General features: G+C 38.4%; 1 protein-coding gene across 3 annotated transcripts in view; it reads right to left on the bottom strand.

Moving 5' to 3' along the window:
- fhl1 (four and a half LIM domains 1) overlaps positions 1–18,524 on the bottom strand; it is a 44,518-nt gene extending 25,994 nt beyond the window's left edge. The window contains exons 1-3 of one of the 3 annotated variants that reach the window (XM_012968216.3): positions 18,431–18,495; positions 17,232–17,266; positions 6,591–6,657 (exon numbers count right to left, since the gene is read on the bottom strand). The gene's annotated coding sequence lies outside the window, so the exon portion shown is untranslated. Of the gene's footprint in view, positions 1–6,590; positions 6,658–17,231; positions 17,267–18,430 lie in introns of all 3 variants that reach the window. The other 2 variants (XM_012968215.3, XM_031890346.1) reach the window with 2 other exon arrangements.
- Positions 18,525–18,815: the final 291 nt, after the last annotated feature.

Raw genomic sequence — 18,815 nt, 5'->3', positions numbered from 1 at the left:
ACAACTAGACAAAATTTTCTTTTCTTCATTACCATGGGCGACTAATCTCCCTGAAATGCCATCCCATCGGCAAAAATGTAAACAGCCATTGGGATGGCATACGCATGGGTTCAGTTTTCACCAAAGTTGCCTCACAGGGAAACTTTGGGCAATTTGGAAAACCGAATCGACACACCCACCAGCGATTTACATTCTTGCTGGTGGGGATCTTCCCGTCTGCCACCTCCCTAAGACATATGGAGCTACTTGTCACGGCTACTAAGCACCAGAAAATACCCTGCCATACACAATACTGATAAGTGCCTCCACTAAATCACACCTAGATAAAATGATAAGTAATTATCAGTATTGTCTATTTTGTAGCCATGACAAGTAGCTGGCAAAAAGTAACTCCATGTTTCTTATCCCTAAAGATTTAGCCAAATCTGAACCTTAATTAGCATATATGAATTTGCTAAACCTCAAAGAAAAAAATTAGCAAGTGCAAAAGAAAACCAGCACCTTCTGTTATGCAGTAATCTAAAATCATATGGTTTTTAGGGTTTTGCAAGGCTGAATTCTGCCAAAAAAAGGCTTGAATTTGCCCAGATTCCTAAACCTAATTTGGGATTTGGAACATCCCTAATTTTTTAATTATTCGCCTTCTTATTCTGTCTCTCTCTAGCTTTCACTGACCCCAGCAGCCAAAAAACTATTGCCCTGTGAGGCTACAATTGTATTGTTATTGTTACATGTTCCAGTCTCAGACTGCTGCTCAAATTCCAAACTAGAAAGCAGCAGAACAAAAAAAGTAAATAACTGAAAAATCACAAGAAAATTTAAAAATGAACATTAGTGGCAAATCAGAAGGGTTCTCTCACACAGGGAAATACACGTTCTAACTGCCCCATAACAGAAAGATGTGGAAGAATGGGCTGCACACTGCTGCAGAGTAATGCAGGAGACATCCGCTGCAGGGCGATAGAGGAAGAAATGACCATGTGTCATGGTCAGAGACCAGATAAAAGTTTATTTAAAAATAAAATGCCCCTTTAATAGAACATGGTCATTCCTAGAGTTATTATACCAAAATCAACCCTATTTTGGTCATTTGGAGCAAAAATCCCTGCATAATATATTATAAACAACACTGATACAGAGAGGTGCTGCGCACCTGGTGGGACTGCATAAACATGTAGCCAAGCAGTGGTTCACTTTCCCTTTAAATCAGAATCCCTTTAAATCAGAATCCCTTTAAATCGGAGCTACTGCACTTTTGAGTCAATGAGATCATTATGTATTTCTGCTTCTGCATTCAAATCTGTCACTCAGTTCCTTTGCACAGTATATGAATCATCTTAACACTGTTGAACCACAGTCACATGTAGATGATGAGGAAGCAGCCACTGCAGACAGTATGTATGCTACTGATTTTAGATTATACGCCATAAGCTGCCATAAGCCTTTTGAGGACCATTTCATGCCGTAAAACAGCTCCCTGATCTGAGTATGATACACCTGGGCTCTTCAAAAGGAAGTTTAAAAAAAAGTATGCAATGCTTTTGCGGAGTCTGAAAATCTGTCAAGCAAATCAGAAGGGAACTGACCAATTTAACCCATACAATGTGATCAGCAGTTAGCTTTGATAAATCTAATATTGTTGGCCATACAAGCATCTGATTGGGTAGTTTAGCCATAATGGCAGTTTAGGTCCTTTTTTTCCCCCTGGTGATAGAATGTGAAAAGAAAGAATTGTTTTCCTGACATTTGATGCCTTTGTAGAATGAATTGTAAAGGTATAATGCAGCAAAGTGTATAGATGCTCAGCAAATGTGATGTGGGGTCCAGATGCCTCAGACCTTTAGGGCTGTAACACACGGGGAGATTAGTCGTGCCTTGAGAGGAAACTTCGGCGACTTTGGCCATTTACATTCTAGCCTGCGGGATGGCATTGCAGGGAGATTTGTCGCGGTGCGACTAATCTCCCCATGTGTCACGGCCCTTTGTGAGAGGTGATAAACAGTATTCATGAAATCCCATATAAACAGGCATTGTAAAATCAAAAAAAGTTAATCTTTTACTTTTACTGTGCCTATTTATATGGTATATCGTGAGTGCCTGCTCTAACAAGCCTAGTTCCTGGTTTAATAAATTTGCCCCATAAACTTGATTACCTCTAAAAATAAATTAAATCTGTCCCCAATAAAACAGTTATTTGTACAGCCCCTTGTGGTATATGAGCAGGTGTGACTGCAGTTGCATAGAGTAAATCAGAGTGCAGTAATATAGAAGGATAACAGGCAATCATGAGCGATGGATCACACCAAGCTACAAAATAAATGTACTTCTTTTAGAGCAAATATCTGGTTTGCATTTTTCCCCTTTTTAATTTTTAGAAATGTTTTTTTATCTGAGATCTCTCTATAAATAACCCAAGAGAAGGTATTTCCTTTGATGACCAAACTGAGCAGCGTGAGTCATTGTTTTAATCCCTACTCCCCCTCCCCACATTTTTCTTTTAGCACTTCCCTCCCTTGCCCCTCTAGCCCTCCTCTAAAATTATTTTAACACTTTATCCCCTTCCTCCCACCAGTGTTGTTAACCCCTATTAATCCCCTTAAATTATTTTAACATTACTTTTTTATATTGTACTGTAATCAGGGAACACTAGCTTTATATTATTAACATTTAGTATGTTACAGATGGACCTAATCTAAACAACTTTTCCATTAGTCTTCATTATTTATGTTATGTTTATGTGTTTTGGCTCTTTCCAGACTGAAACTGAAAATACTAACTGAGAGCAAGGAAAAATAAATATGTATTGTTACCACAACAATGTTTCTATGTAATAAAATGTTAGAGATTTTCAATGTTTTGTCTGTCAAGCTCATTTGTTAACATAGGGCAAATTAGCAGAACAGTAAAAACTGCCCAGGTGCACATTTGCCCAGTGTTTATAAATGACCCCAAAATCATCCGGATGTTTATTACATTCGGGGTGCCTCCATGGACGTATGGAAGTACCCAAACATTTCCAAAGCCAGACAGGCTGTAGGAGTCATTCCTTACTGATTGCAGTCTCCCTTTAGCAGAACAACAGCTGACATAATTCTGTAAGTGCTGACTGCTAATAGTGATTCTCTTATCAATCCTCCCTCTGGCTAAGGGCAATGGCAATGGAAACTACCCTCTCTGAATTGCCACTTTATTTGGCAATTAGGTTGGTGCACTTTTTATCTGGTGCTTATCACTCAGAAGTGGTCAATGGCGCCATGCACTTAACCCCCCCCATACACATCTTACCGGGGTAAATCAATTGTCTTTCAGTCAAGCTGCAATGATTAATGGCATAACAAGTCTTCCACCTCTCCACTTAGCAAATGTTGCCTCCCCTATTGGTACCCTACTAGTAATGAGTCTGCACATACTGCCTGGCTTTGGAACTGTTCAGGCACCTCCATGCACCTTACATAGTGCTGTAGCCCTGCAGGAAGCCTGCTCATATTATTTAATAGAGGCACCCCTATGTGATAAACAGGAATAAAATAACAATTGGGTTCTAAATTTCAAATCTATTTTCATTCATATTCATTTTTATATAAACACCGATGTGAAACAGCCTGCACATAACAGATCCACATTTAAGCTTTCTTCTCAGTGATACAAAATGCATTCACTTAGCGACTCCAAGCTTTGCTTTCTCTCAGACATTATTTAATGTGCTAGCAAGCGTTTCTGTGGGTTCAGCTTGAAAAGAGGAGTCAGTGTTATGTATAATTGTAGCATGTATCTGCCACATTATGGGGCAGGAGATAACAAAGTGTTACAGAATGATTTTGTTCTTAAATGTATGGTAATGTGTGTCGGTACATACACTCACATAAACAAACCACAAACAACAAATATTTATCATAAAGTATGTCATTTAACACATCATGCAGAAGGACAGGTACTTTGAACAGCTCACATTTATAGCCTCTAGCTACATTTTGCTTTGCTCATCTAATACACTGTCTGTTTTCTAATACTTTCCCATACAGACTATTATAACCATCTCCACTTTCCATTTAATATCAATTACCTAAAGATACCCATGTGTTTTGCAATTAGCTGGACAGACATCTGGCAACCATTATCTGCATATCCCTGCACTCACTGGCTCACTCTGCCATCTAAAATCAATACTACACTTATAACCAATAAACCTATTTTCAACAGTGCACTTACATACTTCTTCTATCCCAAATACTCTGCATATGCTCCCCACTTCCCCCAGGTACCACAGATTAAAGGTCTGTAGCCTCTACTGAGTTCATAACATTCTTGTAATTGGCCAATTATTACCTATTTACAGTCTATCAATGCTGCTGCATGCACATGCCTTTTGTGCCCTTTGTTGGGTTGTAATCCACTAAATAGGAATCAAATGGAATATAGAGAGAAAGGTTATCATTTCTATGCTTCAGCCCCGGATGGCATGTAGAATGTGGGCAAAGTGCAAAAAATCGGGCAGTTTGCCATGTTTTTCCCACAACCCAACTGTAATGGCATTCACTGCAAACATGCACAATAATACGCATATGCATATTTGATTGCAACTTGCTGCAAAGACCAAACTGAGGACAAATTATATGACGCACAAGTTCCAGCATGCCTTTTTTCTCTTTGTAAACAAACGGCATGACTTCCAGCACACAAATGCTCAAAGTGTCAATAATTTGTAGTGTACAATTCATCGGGTGCACGTCAGTATCATGCATAGGAACAACACTCCTAAAAATAGGCAGTAATTCCAGTTTCAGGGGTCCATTGTGTCCATGTGCCCTGTAGGGCAGGCTAGGCCATACCTCCCAACATTTGAAAAGTAGAAGGAGGGACAAGAATATCTGCCGCGCTTAACTTCCTCCAGCTCCCCCCTTGCATCCTCCGGCTCCGTCCCAGCATCCTCTCCAGCATCCCCCAGCTCCCCCGCAACTCCTCCTCAGCGCCCCCCTGCTTCCTGCGGCTCCCCCTGCTCCCCCCACCACCTGTCTGCTTCCTTCGGCTGTGCCCGCAGGCTCTTCTTCTCCCTGTGACGTCACACTCACGTTGCTCGGGAGCACAGCAGCTTCTGCACCGCATTCACCTAAATGAATGGAACTGAGCAGAAGAAGCGGTGCTCCCGAGAGACGTAACGTCACGGGGAGAAGAAGAGCCGGGGGACGCAGCCGGAGGAAACGGGACATTTGAAGAACAATCCGGGGCTGTGGGACAGGGTGGAGAAATCGGGACTGTCTCGCATAAAGCGGGACAGTTGGGAGGTATGGGCTAGGCCTACACATTGGCATAATGTACCAGCAATAGGGAGCATTTACAGGCATTTGATAATTGTATTAAGAGTGCAAAATTGCATTCAATATTGCAATTGTGCTTGGATTCCTTAAAGTGATACTGACAAGAAAAAACTACTTTTCAAAATATGAATATATATAAAAAGCTACCTATAGGTCGTGTTGACGGTTTTTCGCTGACAGGTTTGGTTTTGTAAGTAATTGTTACTTGAAGTTCATTCACCTGACTGTTTTGCCAGCCTGACTGTCCCTTCTCAGCCTGTCAGTTACAGCTTCTAATGCTAACAGACAAATATGGCAGCCCCCTCATAGAGGAACACGGGGGATCAGACAGGTTATGTAAATGCCTCAGGCAAATATTTTTATGGCAAAATTATAAAATTCTTGCAAAGACAATGTTATGATAGATGTAAAAAAAGATTTAATCTGGTGTCAGTATCACTTTAATGAGCCCTACTGTGTGCTATCAGTGACACAAAATATATATTATCTTATGCTGCTAGAGTTAACTATGACAGGATTTGTTAAAATGCCCTTCTTTTGCCAGCTGGTAGACTGGTAGTGTTTGCTAAGGAAGAGCCTGTGGAAATGTATAGGATAACTTGAACACTAAGGGCAGAGGTACACGGGAAGATTAGTCACGTTGTGACAAATCTCTCCGCGATGCCATACCACCGGCTAGAATGTAAATCATTGGTGGGATGGCATAGGCGGAGCCACAATTTGCCTAAGTCACCTGAAGTTTCAGGAAAAAGTTCTTATAAAGAAGTGTAGAGTATTTTGTGCTGAAAAAAACTGGTATAAAATACATGGTATTTTTATAAAACTTTGTTGGTCTTGCACATGCATGCACGTCAGACATGGAAATATGGCAAACAGCTAAATATTTTTTTTCTTTATAATAAAGGTAAGTATTTGTTATGGTTGACTGATGCCTAAGTATAATGTAATACCAGTATAGCCCTGGCATAAACCATTGAAGTCCAAAGGACAAACTCACACAGCAAATAATTTCTGTTATGAAAAGTGGTGAAGAAAAAGCAGGGGCACTAAATGCACCTTTCACAGGGTTTTTCACAGTAATGCCTCTTTTTCTAACAGTATTTTATGATCGGTTATATTTAAATAAATTCATCACATAGCTCTATAAATTCATGGGATTGATTGGCAGTAAAGGTTTACTGTATTATGTTATTTGTTTTGTTCCGGCTTTGTTCTTTACACAGCTTTATAAATAAGCCATTAAATTCATTTTAGTATAAGATTAGACTTGATTACCTGATAGGGAGAATGTAACCTGCGCTATTAATCACTGGCCTGCAGTATACTGGGATAACAGGGCTTCCTGCAGAGAAAGAGCAAAGACATTAGCAGTGACATTTCATTTATACAACTCATACTCATATTTCCTACAGATAAGCAAATGTAGCAAAGGCAGCCTAACAAACAGAAGGGGCTGCAGAACTGCGCTGCGGTGGTATACTGTATATATGTGCTGATCAATACACTACTGTTTTGTTCAATCCTTTGCTCCCCCTGCTGGTCAAACTGTGTAAGGGCAGAGCACTGAACAAGTCAGATTTCAGTTTCTCAGAATATCCCAGGACAGGCTTCTAATATAAAATATAATTTTCTTAATTACATTTTAAAAAAATGCATTTGTAAATATTGGTGCATGCACGTAATACTGTACCTTGCAAAATTGATCAGTCCATTGACCAGTTAGTTAGCTCATTAAAATGATCCATTGAAAATTTGTAATTGGCCACTTTATTTGGGAAACAACAGCAAGACAGGAATATTACAATGTTTTGCTGTGAGACAAAGGGGAAACAACTATTTTCAAAAGTTTCGGCAGAAATTTCTGTAGATTTGATGCAATGCAGAGCTAACTGCTGCTGGGAGAGATCACATGCAGAGGGAGTTGGTTAATCTCTAATCTAAGAATAACAGGTAGGCAATATTTGTAACAATAATGGGCAGAGAGTAGCTGTAATGTATCCTAGCCACCTGTACATTCATTGTTCAGCCTATTATGTTATGGGTCATGCTTGTGTGGAAAACATGACTTCACCCACATGGCAGGCTTCCAGCTCTGATAATCATACAGTTCCTTTGGATGCGGGTGTGCTTGGATGAAAATGTGAAATTTACTTTATATATCCACGAAAGCCCTAGTAGTGCAGGGCCTGCGGAGCCATCTGGCTGCAATCTCTTCCCAAATGAGTGTAATCTGAATGGAACATTAGGTTTGTTTTCCTGCCTCAAGCTCTCTGCCAAAAAATACTCAATTTTCAGCAGCTTTTATTTCCCCTCACTTAGAAATCTTGCAAGTAGTTAACCTTAGTTAAACATCAAACCAAACAAATACACACTACCTAATTTGGTAAAAAAAATTGAGAAAGGACTAGCCCCCCTCCACCACCACCAATTCCTTACAGCAAGAATATTTCTTCTGTATTGATGACAAGTTAGTCATGCCTCAAATACACTCATACAACATCACACATCATGGAGTTTTAGTCAGTAGGAACAGGAGGTATCTTGTTATTCAGGTTCTATAAATCTGAGTCTGAGCCTGTGGCTGATTTGGTTGTCAGTGTTTTTTATATTAGATTTTGTGGCACCAATACAATGCATTGTACTACTAATGGCACACCGGGCTGGGCTTCAGTGAAGAGTTTAAGCATTATTGGCACAGCTTCGTCTTGTGTAAAATTCACACTGATATCTACGTTGTGCCTGTAAATACAGAGACACAGAAAGTGGATGGGAGCGCATTGCTTCTCTCTGCCTTCATTTTCATAGGCTAATGGCACAGCTTTGGGTGCCATTGCTAGGATCTAAATTACCCTAGTAACCAGGCAGTGATTTAAAAGAGAGACTGGAATATGAATAGGAGAGGGCCTGGATAGAACGCTAAGTATGGAAAAGTAACAATAACAACAACATTGTAGCCTCACAGAGTATTAGTTTTTTGTGGCCCCCATTTGAAAGCTGTAAAGAGTCAGAAGAAGTCAAAAAAATTAAAAAATTATTATCAAAATAAACAAATGAAGACCAATTGAAAATATGCTAAGAATTGGCCATTCTATAACAAGTTAAATTGAACTACCCCTTTAGCAAAAGTTTTTTTAACAGGGTGGTACTTGCAGAAAGGTATGCATGTGTGGCAACTGAACAAGCTGCAGTCACCAGTTATGCTTGACCTGACCACAAACCATCAGTATAGAGACCCATTTCATTGGCATTTAAAGCTACTTAGCAGTATATTTTGTTAATTTAAATAAATCTGACCATATTCAATATCTGATGTAGCTATGTGTGACACGATGTGCATACCTAGCTCCTTTTCACTATGCTATAGCTGTTCTTCATAGGAAAAAACAGCTGCCCTTTTGTCAATTTCTTCAAAACAAGGTGCTCAGGCAGCTCTTTAGATACACAGGGCTGGAGGGCTGTGATCCAAAGGCTTCATGTGGGAGGCAAGGGGCAGTTTTTTTCCGGTGCAACAAACCATGTTTTATTTCCTGGCAAAACAGACTGCATATAGACATTGTAGAATGGATTTGTGAAAAAATTTTCCTGTGACAAAACTGAAAAATTGTAGCAGGCAATGTGCTGATGCCATACAATCCACATTTCTGTTGATTAACAGCAGTTAGAAGGTATTGTATTGTTATTGCAAAGGTACAGTACCTGTGACAACAATGATTGATTTTTTTAATAGGCAATGTAGGAGCATTCTGCTAACAGGATGCTATATCCTTGATTTCTCTGCACAAATGAAACACAACACAATAAGTTGTCTCCTGAAAATATACTGAAAATCCAATTACTCTGGTTTATGATGAATAAATATAGTGTATGTTTATATAATAGACCATGGGAGTGCTTTCTCAAGTCTCAGCATTATTCATTTTATATAGTACAGGGGTTGACATGGAGTACCTTAGTTGCATTTAAAAGTAACTTATCTTCCTGTTAGAAATGCTGGTGGTTTTGAGATAAAAATGTAAATACCCTGAAAAAAGTAACTATTCCAATTAAAAGTTATATGTAGAGACCAGAATTGAATTCTTAATAGAAATAAGCACAGTACCCCTTCTTTTTACTACTGAATAGTAATAATTACAGTGGAGAAATATTGGCCAAATATTATGTTTTTAGCTAAGAAAGAACTGATCAGTTTGTATTTTTTAGACTAGGTAATAAGGTATAGGTAAAGTAACATAAAGGATATAACAGTTTCAAGTTCAAAGTCCCATACTGTTGCCTTGCCTTCTTTGCTTTACTGGCCGTGGCAAGAATCCTGCTAGAGGAGAAGAATGCTTGCAAGGCTCATAGTAAAAACATTTTAAAGAATTTTCTGGTGATTTAACTAAATACACAAATCCTGCAGTTCAGAATGACATCACTTTGGAATGCACTGTTTGGTGGAACGGGATTTCAAACAGCTTGCTTTTTTGGATGGATCATGAGGAATTTTAGCTTGAATTAGCTAGCAGTTTTATAAACCATATTTGGTTAAAAGTTTCTTTGGAGGTGTAAACAGAGAAAAGGCGAGACTCTGGCTTAGGTCACAACTATCATGATGCTGGCCTTAAACAAGCTAATTCCATTTTAGTGTCGCAGGCCCAGTTTTGGGAAACACAATAAACAAGCATTTACTATGTTAGACAATTGACTGTGTCTCACAAAAAATGTCTGCTGTCACTTCTCACACTTAAGATATACACGACATGATGAAGAGGTTTGGCAGCCGTAAAGACATTACTGCAAAAAACCCTAAAAGAATGAAAGTTAACTTTTACTTATACTCCAAGTGATAGAAAGTGCAGTTACTTAGTTTCTAACTCATATATGTAAAACTGTGTGCAGAGAGGCTCCTATAGCACATTACTCCCTACCCACTGGTCACCTCATCAGTTATAATATTGTCAATCCCAGAAATCCCATTTCATGTTTTTTTGTCTCATTTCCATATAAATTGGAAATATAAATTGGTTAAGCCTTGTTATAAGCTGACCTGTCTATCATAGTCCGTTTAAAAATATTAACACCAAACAATAATGCCAAATCAATTGCATATTTACCAAGTACCAGTACCTTCAAAGTCTCCAAAAGAATGGCAAGGTTCTCTTGCATGTAAATTTCATATGTAATAGCAGCCTCTTTCCTAGTCATAGACATTCAAATGCCAAAACAAGCATGTTTTTATGCCACTGTTTTACACCACATTGGATTCTAGACTTTTGAGAGAAACCCACTAAAATCAAAAGGTTTTTACATAAGTTTTTCAATGCAACCAGTTTCTGTGCCAAGTTGTGTAACTTTTTGTATGCAAGTTTTTCTTGTAGTTATAATATTGTGAGTAACTAGTAGGCAGCTTTATAACTACATGCATTTTTATACTCAAGATCTGATGTACTGAAATGTACATTGTAATTCTACATTGCTTTTTATGGAGTTTATAAATAGGCACATTCTCAGATCTCAACTGTGTGACAAGATGGAGAACAAGCTGAAATCGCCAAACACAGTTTTTAGTGTTATGAATACATATAGTTGGTAGTATCACATCAAACTTTAATTTGGTGCACAAAACAATCATAAATGTATATAAGTTTAAATAAAATAGGACAAAAGTACCTTTGTGCTTCATGGTCCCTGAGCTCCTCCCTCCTAATGGTTTTAAAGTCATTGGACACTTCATCACATACTTCTGATAAAGCATCAAGTGACACTAAACATGTTATGAGGGAGGTGCTCGGGGACCACGGATCACTGAGGTGTCCTTTTGGTATGGTTCATTTTTCTGAATTGTTGATACACTTTTGTGCACCAAATAAACAGTCCATGTGTGAAACTGCTCACTATTTGTATTACTATATTGTTAATTCAGGATCTAGGGCATTAGTCACCTGTTTATCAGGTGGCTTACTGCTATGTACTTGTTATAATTGGCTGCTTTTTGAGTTCCATTTAAGCAAAATAATTACATTTTTATGGACTCATGTTCTCCCCATATGTGTTTATATTGTTAATATATTGATCTTTGCAAGTGAAGCAAAATGCCTTCTTGATTAAAGCTTTATAGGCTCTAAATGCTGCGTAAGTCCCTTCTGATTTGTAGATATTAAATGCCTACAATGAAATGAAATGATCATAACCAAATATTTGATGCATTACTGGTACAGGTATAGGACCCATTATCCAGAATGCTCGGGACCAAGGGTATTCCGGATAAGGGGTCTTTCCGTAATTTGGATCTCCATACCTTAAGTCTACTAAAAAATCAACAAAACATTAATTAAACCCAATAGGATTGTTTTGCATCCAATAATGATTATTTAAATCTTAGTTGGGATCAATTACAAGGTACTGTTTTATTTCTACAGAGAAAAAGGAAATCAGTTTAAAAATTCTGAATTATTTGATTAAAATGGAGTCTATGGGAGACAGGCTTTCCGTAATTCGGAGCTTTCTGGATAACGGGTTTCCGGATAAGGGATCCTATACCTGTACTTACTCATTTAGGGATTTCAAAAGCAACGGCAGACTTTAATTTTGTTTTGAATACTGCTTCCTTGGTATTTGTACTGGCCTGATTTCTATGACATAGTGTTTGTATATAACAACCACCAGTGATTATACTTTATATACTATAAATAAGCCTGCTGCAAAATGTGTTGGCATTTTATAAACACAGTTAACAAAAATAGCTCTATTTCTACACTGGTTATTCACAGGAATTATCCTCATGAATTATCCTCTTGGTTGACTCATTAACAGAGCTCTGCCCATCCCTACAAATTCCAAAGTTCACAAAAGGGCAAATTCAACAAACAAATGATATAATAAATATAATACTGGCTTCAAACTACTATAGTAAAGGGCACACAAGTCAACTTAACCCCGTTGCTCAAATAAGCTTGTCATATTTTTTAATTATGGAATATATGTGATGGAATATCCCTTTTAATGCTTCAGCTGGTTTTTATTATCAGCATGTTACTGGGCTCTGGTGAGAGAAAGGGTGTGTGGTTTCAAGTGGAGTGGCCCTTTGTCTTGCTTTCTATTTTAAAGAGCATAGCCCACGCCTTGCTCCTTTCAGGGAACTGCAAAACAAGCAGAGCCTCAGAGCAAAAGGCTATTAAAATGTGTTTTCCCGGGCAATAGGTAAACACCAGCAAAACATACTGATAATAAACGTGGCAACAACCAGCAAGTCAAATACTCTCTACCACTCCTGCCTTTATTAGCTAGAATTCAACGTCAGCTTGAGAGCCACAAGTATTTATTCACTGCTGCCTTTATCTTTTCCTTCCTGTTTCCTGAATGGCATGAGAATACAAAACACAATACGCCAGAGTAGCATTATGCATGGCATAGCACTGGCAAGTATCCAGGGTCAGCTCCTGGGTCTTTCAAACTTACATTAAACCAACACAGCACAGGACCTATTGTGCTTAAATAACTATGGATAGGGTTGAGTACAATCTGCACTGATGGTAAAGAATAAACATTGTAAAAAAAAATATTAACATTTTTACTTAATTGATAGATCTTTTTTCTTGCAATTCTGCATCTTAACTGCCTCAAAGCTGTTAGGGAGAACTTCAGAATGAGCACACACTTCAGGCTTTCTTCTAGTTGTCAGCCTTAAATGTGAATATTATTTGCTCCATGATTATAAACATTTAATACTACTTTATCTAAATGGGATAGACCTGTTCTGTCTCATTCTAAAGTTAGCTTGATATATTGATCTCCAGATGATTTGCTCACTTTACATTTGGCAGGTCTTGCTTTGTGAAAACTTCCCCAGTGTATGCTTTACTGCTCCCTTAGAAACCTTCAATTTAATACAAGTATGGGACCTATTATGCAAATAATAGTAGCTGGCTGTAGGATAGTTTTCCATCAACCCAGGCAACAGTTTAGCCTTGAATTTCTTCACAAAGCACCTCTAATATTGTTACAAACAGCTTATTTCTAGCAGTACTGACAATAACATTTAGGGGCTGATTTACTAATCCACGAATTCGAATCCGAATGGGAAAAATTTGGATTGGAAAGAAACATTTTGCGACTTTTTCGTATTTTCTGCAATTTTTTTCGTCGCCGTTACGACTTGCGCGAAAAGTCGCAACTTTTTCGTTGCCATTACGAATTGCTCGTATATTGTCGCAACTTTTTCGTATTGAGCGCTCGTAAACGGCGGGCAAAACTTTCAGACTTTGCATGATTTTGGAAGCCTCCCATAGGACTCAATGGCACTCTGCAGCTCCAACCTGGCCCAAGGAAAGTCACGATACTGAAGCTTAAATGAATCCGAAACTTTCGTACTTGGTGCGAAGGCTACGAAAAAGTCGCGACAATTCGCGCAAGTCGTAATGCTAAGAAAAAGTCGCAACAATTTGCGAAACAGTCATAACGGCTACGAAAAAGTTGCGACAATTTACGAAAAAATCGCAAAATACCGATCATTACAAAAAAAACGCATTCGGACGCCTTCGGACCGTTCGTGGATTAGTAAATCAGCCCCTAAGTATATCTTTCTTTTGGTTACTTCTAGGTATTAGTTGTACCTATAGTTTTACTTATTGCAACATTACAGAATCCAGTAACAGCACTATCCTTGGGAGAACATGCAAATAGCCCCCTTCCCCCTCCAAATGCACATTTTTAGATGCGATGCGCACACAAGGGTGCCTACACAAAAAATTTTGTTTTTTCACAGCATTCAGAAAATAATAATAAAAATATCTATGAAATAATTGTGTCACTGTTGATCACATGGAAGTATCAGAAACAGGGTTAGCTTGGAAACACCTGGTAGTAAGTAACCTTACATTCTGTTTTCTGACCTTTTCTGTATATTAGTAACCAGTAACATAAAGCAATCAATAGAGATCTTTGATTTTCAAAAGAATGTGAGATAATATCTACCATATACCGTATCTTGTATGCTCGCTGAAACAAATAAAGTGATTTACAGCGGTAGAGACCTGAGGTGAAGCTCATCTCCTGCACAATGGGGGTTGGTAGTAATATAGGTATTTTCTGAAATTCAGTAGATACTTAAAGCACAACATTTAGAATCTGATTGGTTTCCGTGGGATACTTTTGCCCAGTTACTTCATAACCCCATTAATATATCTTCTTCAAGTTTAACTTTTACAGCATACAAACAAATATACACCCTATTCTAATCTTACACAGTGTATCTAGCATGAAGCTATCTAGTAATTGTTGTACTACAGCTACTATAGTTTTAATGGGCCAGTGACATCAAAATATGAAAGAGCTGCAGAAACATTATGGATAATATAAAATTAGCTTGCACAGAGCTTTGTAAAAACCACCAGGCAAAAGTGCTTGCAGGCAACACCAATGCAGTCATTGCTTCTGTAAATTACATGTAAGTTAGCTCTCTACTTTACATCATTTTGTTTTAAAAGGTAATTAGGAGAAAGGTGAAATCACTAGGGGGCGCCAAATGTTGTCTTCCCCCCAATGATTATAATAAATTACCTGATACCCTGGAACGTTGCTCCTATAAGCAGAAAACAGAACCAACCCAGGGCATTAGGTAAGTGATTTTAATAACTGGGTGGGTGCCTTACATTTGGCACCCACTGTGTTTTAAGCTTTCCTTCTTCTTTAACTTGACTATGCAGAGCAGTTCTAGGCCCCAGTCCTTAAGAAACATAATAATGAGCTGGAGAGAGTGCCCAGATATGCAACTAGCATAGGCGGAGGGTGACTTTTTTGTTTGGGGAGGCTAAAGATGGCCCATACACAGACGGACCTACAGCTAATGTGACACTTAGTGGATTCACTGCTGGTGTAAAAAATTAACCTCCCAACTACCTCTGGCAGTTCCCACTGACTCCCAGGGATACTGTGCAAAAGTACGGGTGGGGGGAATTTTTTTTACCCTAAAATGCTTAGGATGTAAAAGCATTCATACGTGCACTTCTGTTAGGGGTTCTCTATACATTTGTGTTCAGTTAGATTAAAGGGGTAGTTCACCTTTAAATTAACTTTTAATATGATGTAGACACTGATATTCTGAGACAATTTGCAATTGGTCCTCTTTTTTATTTTTAATGGTTTTTCGGTTATTTAGCTTTTTGTTCAGCAGCTCTCCATTTGGTATTTCAGCAGCTATCTGGTTGCTAGGGTCTTATATACCAGGTAGTGGTTTAAACAAGAGATGGGAATATGAATAGTTAAGGGGCCTGCATGGAAAAATAAAACTGTAGCTTCACAGAGCAATACTTTTTGGTCAGTGACCCTCATTTGAAAGCTGGAAAGAGGCAGAAGCAAAAGGCAAATTATTTAAAAACTATATAAAATTAACTAGGAAGACCAATTGCAAAGTTGCTAGGAATAGGCCATTCTATAATATACTACAAGTTAACTTAAAAGTGAACCTCCCCATTAGATGTGTTTAAGTTAGCTTTATAGAAAGTGAGGCAGCAGGTACTGACATCCCAGGCACGTTATATACAGCGAGACACAGTCTTTATATACAAAACCAGCACATTATATGCCATGAGGAGCAGTGGGTACAGATGGCAGATATTCAGGCCCTGGCACTATAACACTGGCACTGATACACAGCATTGGCCCCACTGTAACTTACTATAAATTAAAAAAACAATGACAAAAGTAAAAAAAAAATAGAATGTGCAAAAAACCATAACAAATATATAAAAGCACAATGAGCTTTGTCAGGGGGAAAAATTAACTTACCCTCCATCTGTTAGGGTAGGGGATATTATAGATGTCAGATAACAAAAAACAATTTAATTCCAGCTAGTGGGTCAGCATTTAGAACATATACAGTATAGTACCTGTGGGATGAAAACTGCAGCAAAGTTCAAAGCTCGTTCATGGGTAAACTTACAGTCTGCAGATTCTTCTTTTTTAAGTCTTCATTTCTGCAGTTTGCAAAATTTCCCATCCCTGTCTGCATCTGTGTCTTGATTGGTCAATTTTACTGTCTGTCAAGAAAGCTGTGCTCTGATTGGAGAATGTACAAGAAGAAAGATCCAATCAGAGCACAGCTGATTAGAGCAGAACCCGGAGCTTGCAGGGACAGGAGAAGATTTGCAGGACAGCGCAGAAACGGAGCCAGGTTTTTTTATTTTATTTTTTTATTTTTAGGGTGCCAGAGCAGGTTTGGGGAGGCTTAGCCTCCCCAAGCCTTATTGAAAATCCGCCTATGGCAACTAGACTGGGAAAATGGATGGAAAATTTAAAATATGAGGAAAGACTGTTAAGGTTGGGGTTGTTTTCTCTGGAGAAAAGGCCCTTGAGAATGGACAATACAGACAGATAATGGGGGATCTTTTTCCTCACAGGGGAGATAAAAGAGCAAGAGCCCACCCCCCTTTATACTTCCAAAATAGAATTCTAATAACTCTTAAAATGCCTTTAAGAGGCGTTTAGATGTTTTCTTGCACAAGTGTAAAATCATGGACTGCAATACAGGGGTGTGTGGCGAAACTAGCAAAGTCACAGACATTTTCTACAAAGTAAAGGGTGTTTAATACCCCAGTCACAATGCTTCCACAGTGTCTTATGCTTAATTAAATGAGCTAGGTAGACTTAACCAAGAATGGCCCAGCTCAATAGCCTTTTTTTATTGGTACAACGTTTTAATCACCGGGGCACTGTTGGAGATGCTTTTGGACATGGTGAGCACCAGTGCTTAATGGTAAATGTTACGGTGTGAGCTAGAAAGTATGTTATTGCTCCAAATGAATCCAGTCATCTCTTGTAATTGCCACTATCTGTTGCTAATACAGTAAAAGAATGAGACATCTAGCCAGTTAAATATATAACCCTCTCTGTCTCTGCCCAGGTTATGGCACAAATATGCCCTTATAGGTTATCCCTCACCTTGAATGGAGTTTTCTCCAGACACCAGCTTCACCCTAGAAAAAAACAGGTTGGCTTTTCAGGAATGAAGGGACTTTGCCTTGTGCTTTTAGCTTCAGAGGGGCCAAATTTTAAATGACATATTATTATGTCATTATTATTATTCATAAGGAACCCAACTTGCAAACATTGTCTTATAATGAACTACAAATCCCAGCTGCAATACGCTGGCAGAGGAACCTCCCATTAATGTTCCCAAACAGCTGGAAGGTAGAAATGCCCTTAAGTCATTATATCCAAGACTGCAGTCCAAAGTCACTGGGGGAATTCACAAAAGTGGAGCTAAGGCAAACTGGCATTCTGGAAATACAATTTAACTCCACAGAGTTTAAAACCACTCCAGTCATGAAATAGATTAAGGCACTTGTGAATTTGATATTCTTTTAACTCCAATTTAATTCCAATAATATTTCTTACTCCAGTTTCAGTTTACTCCACTATTGTGAATTCCCCCTCTGTCTTGCAGTCCCCCTCATATTTAACTCCAGCCATGCAAACAGTTTTGTAATTACATGGTTGTATGTACCTATCTGTTATGATATGGTGTTTAGCTTTAGAGCCAAGCAATAAATATCTCAGTGGAACTCTATAAATACACATATGACTACATTTTGAGAAGAAAATCTCTGGCCTAAAATTAAAAATGCATTACTTACACACACATATATATATATATAATACCCCTCTCCTATTATTCTCTTATATTAATACTCTACCTATTTCATGCAGCTCTGTATATAGGCCTATATCTTCAATATATAACGTTATATGTCAGAACTGGGTAACCTGTGACCCTCTAGCTGCTGCTGAATTGCAACTCCCAGCATCCTCCAAAAACCATGATGTGAGTTGTAGTTTGCCAAGCTCTAGATGGCCATATATTGTCTGAGGTTAAAATATACAAATGGAGATTTTGTGTTGCACAAATACAAATTTGTTACAAGTTGTATTAAAAAAAAAGACACTAAGTGGGCACAACACACACACATATGTATTTTCTTTACATAAATGCCCAGCAGGTTGTGTATAAGCAAGCAGACACCACAGGCATATCATTATAAAGCAGGCACTCATGCATTTAGAGCTAAAGCATAAAGAGTGAAAGAAGTATTCTGCAGTATGTACAGGGTAGCTGGTAAATCTGCATGAGTAAAACTTACTGTGTGCTGTTAGTTCCAAGTACAGAGAATGAGTGAAACAGAGGAAGAGTTCCGTTTAGAATGAGCTCCTTGCCCCCTGTTGGCTGCCATTAGTAATGCAACTGAGGTTTGTGCAAGTTTGTGCAAGCCTAATAAAGGCAAACCATATCATTACCTCTTTCCATAAATGTGTCACGTCAGTGCTGACTGTTCTAACAGGCTGACCTATAAACTATCTGAGGTTTACAGAGTGATATTCAAAGACAATTGGCAATAGATCCATATTATTGATTTTTAAGTGTTTTTAATTTCCTTCTTTTACAGCTCTCCAGTTTGGAAGTGTAACACTATTTTGGGCTATATTGGACCAAAACCAGGCTAGTAGGTACATTGGACTCTCATACAT

Source organism: Xenopus tropicalis, chromosome 8, assembly GCF_000004195.4.
Source record: "Xenopus tropicalis strain Nigerian chromosome 8, UCB_Xtro_10.0, whole genome shotgun sequence".
Classification (NCBI taxonomy): Eukaryota; Metazoa; Chordata; class Amphibia; order Anura; family Pipidae; genus Xenopus; species Xenopus tropicalis.
This window is presented reverse-complemented; position numbering and strand designations above follow the sequence as displayed.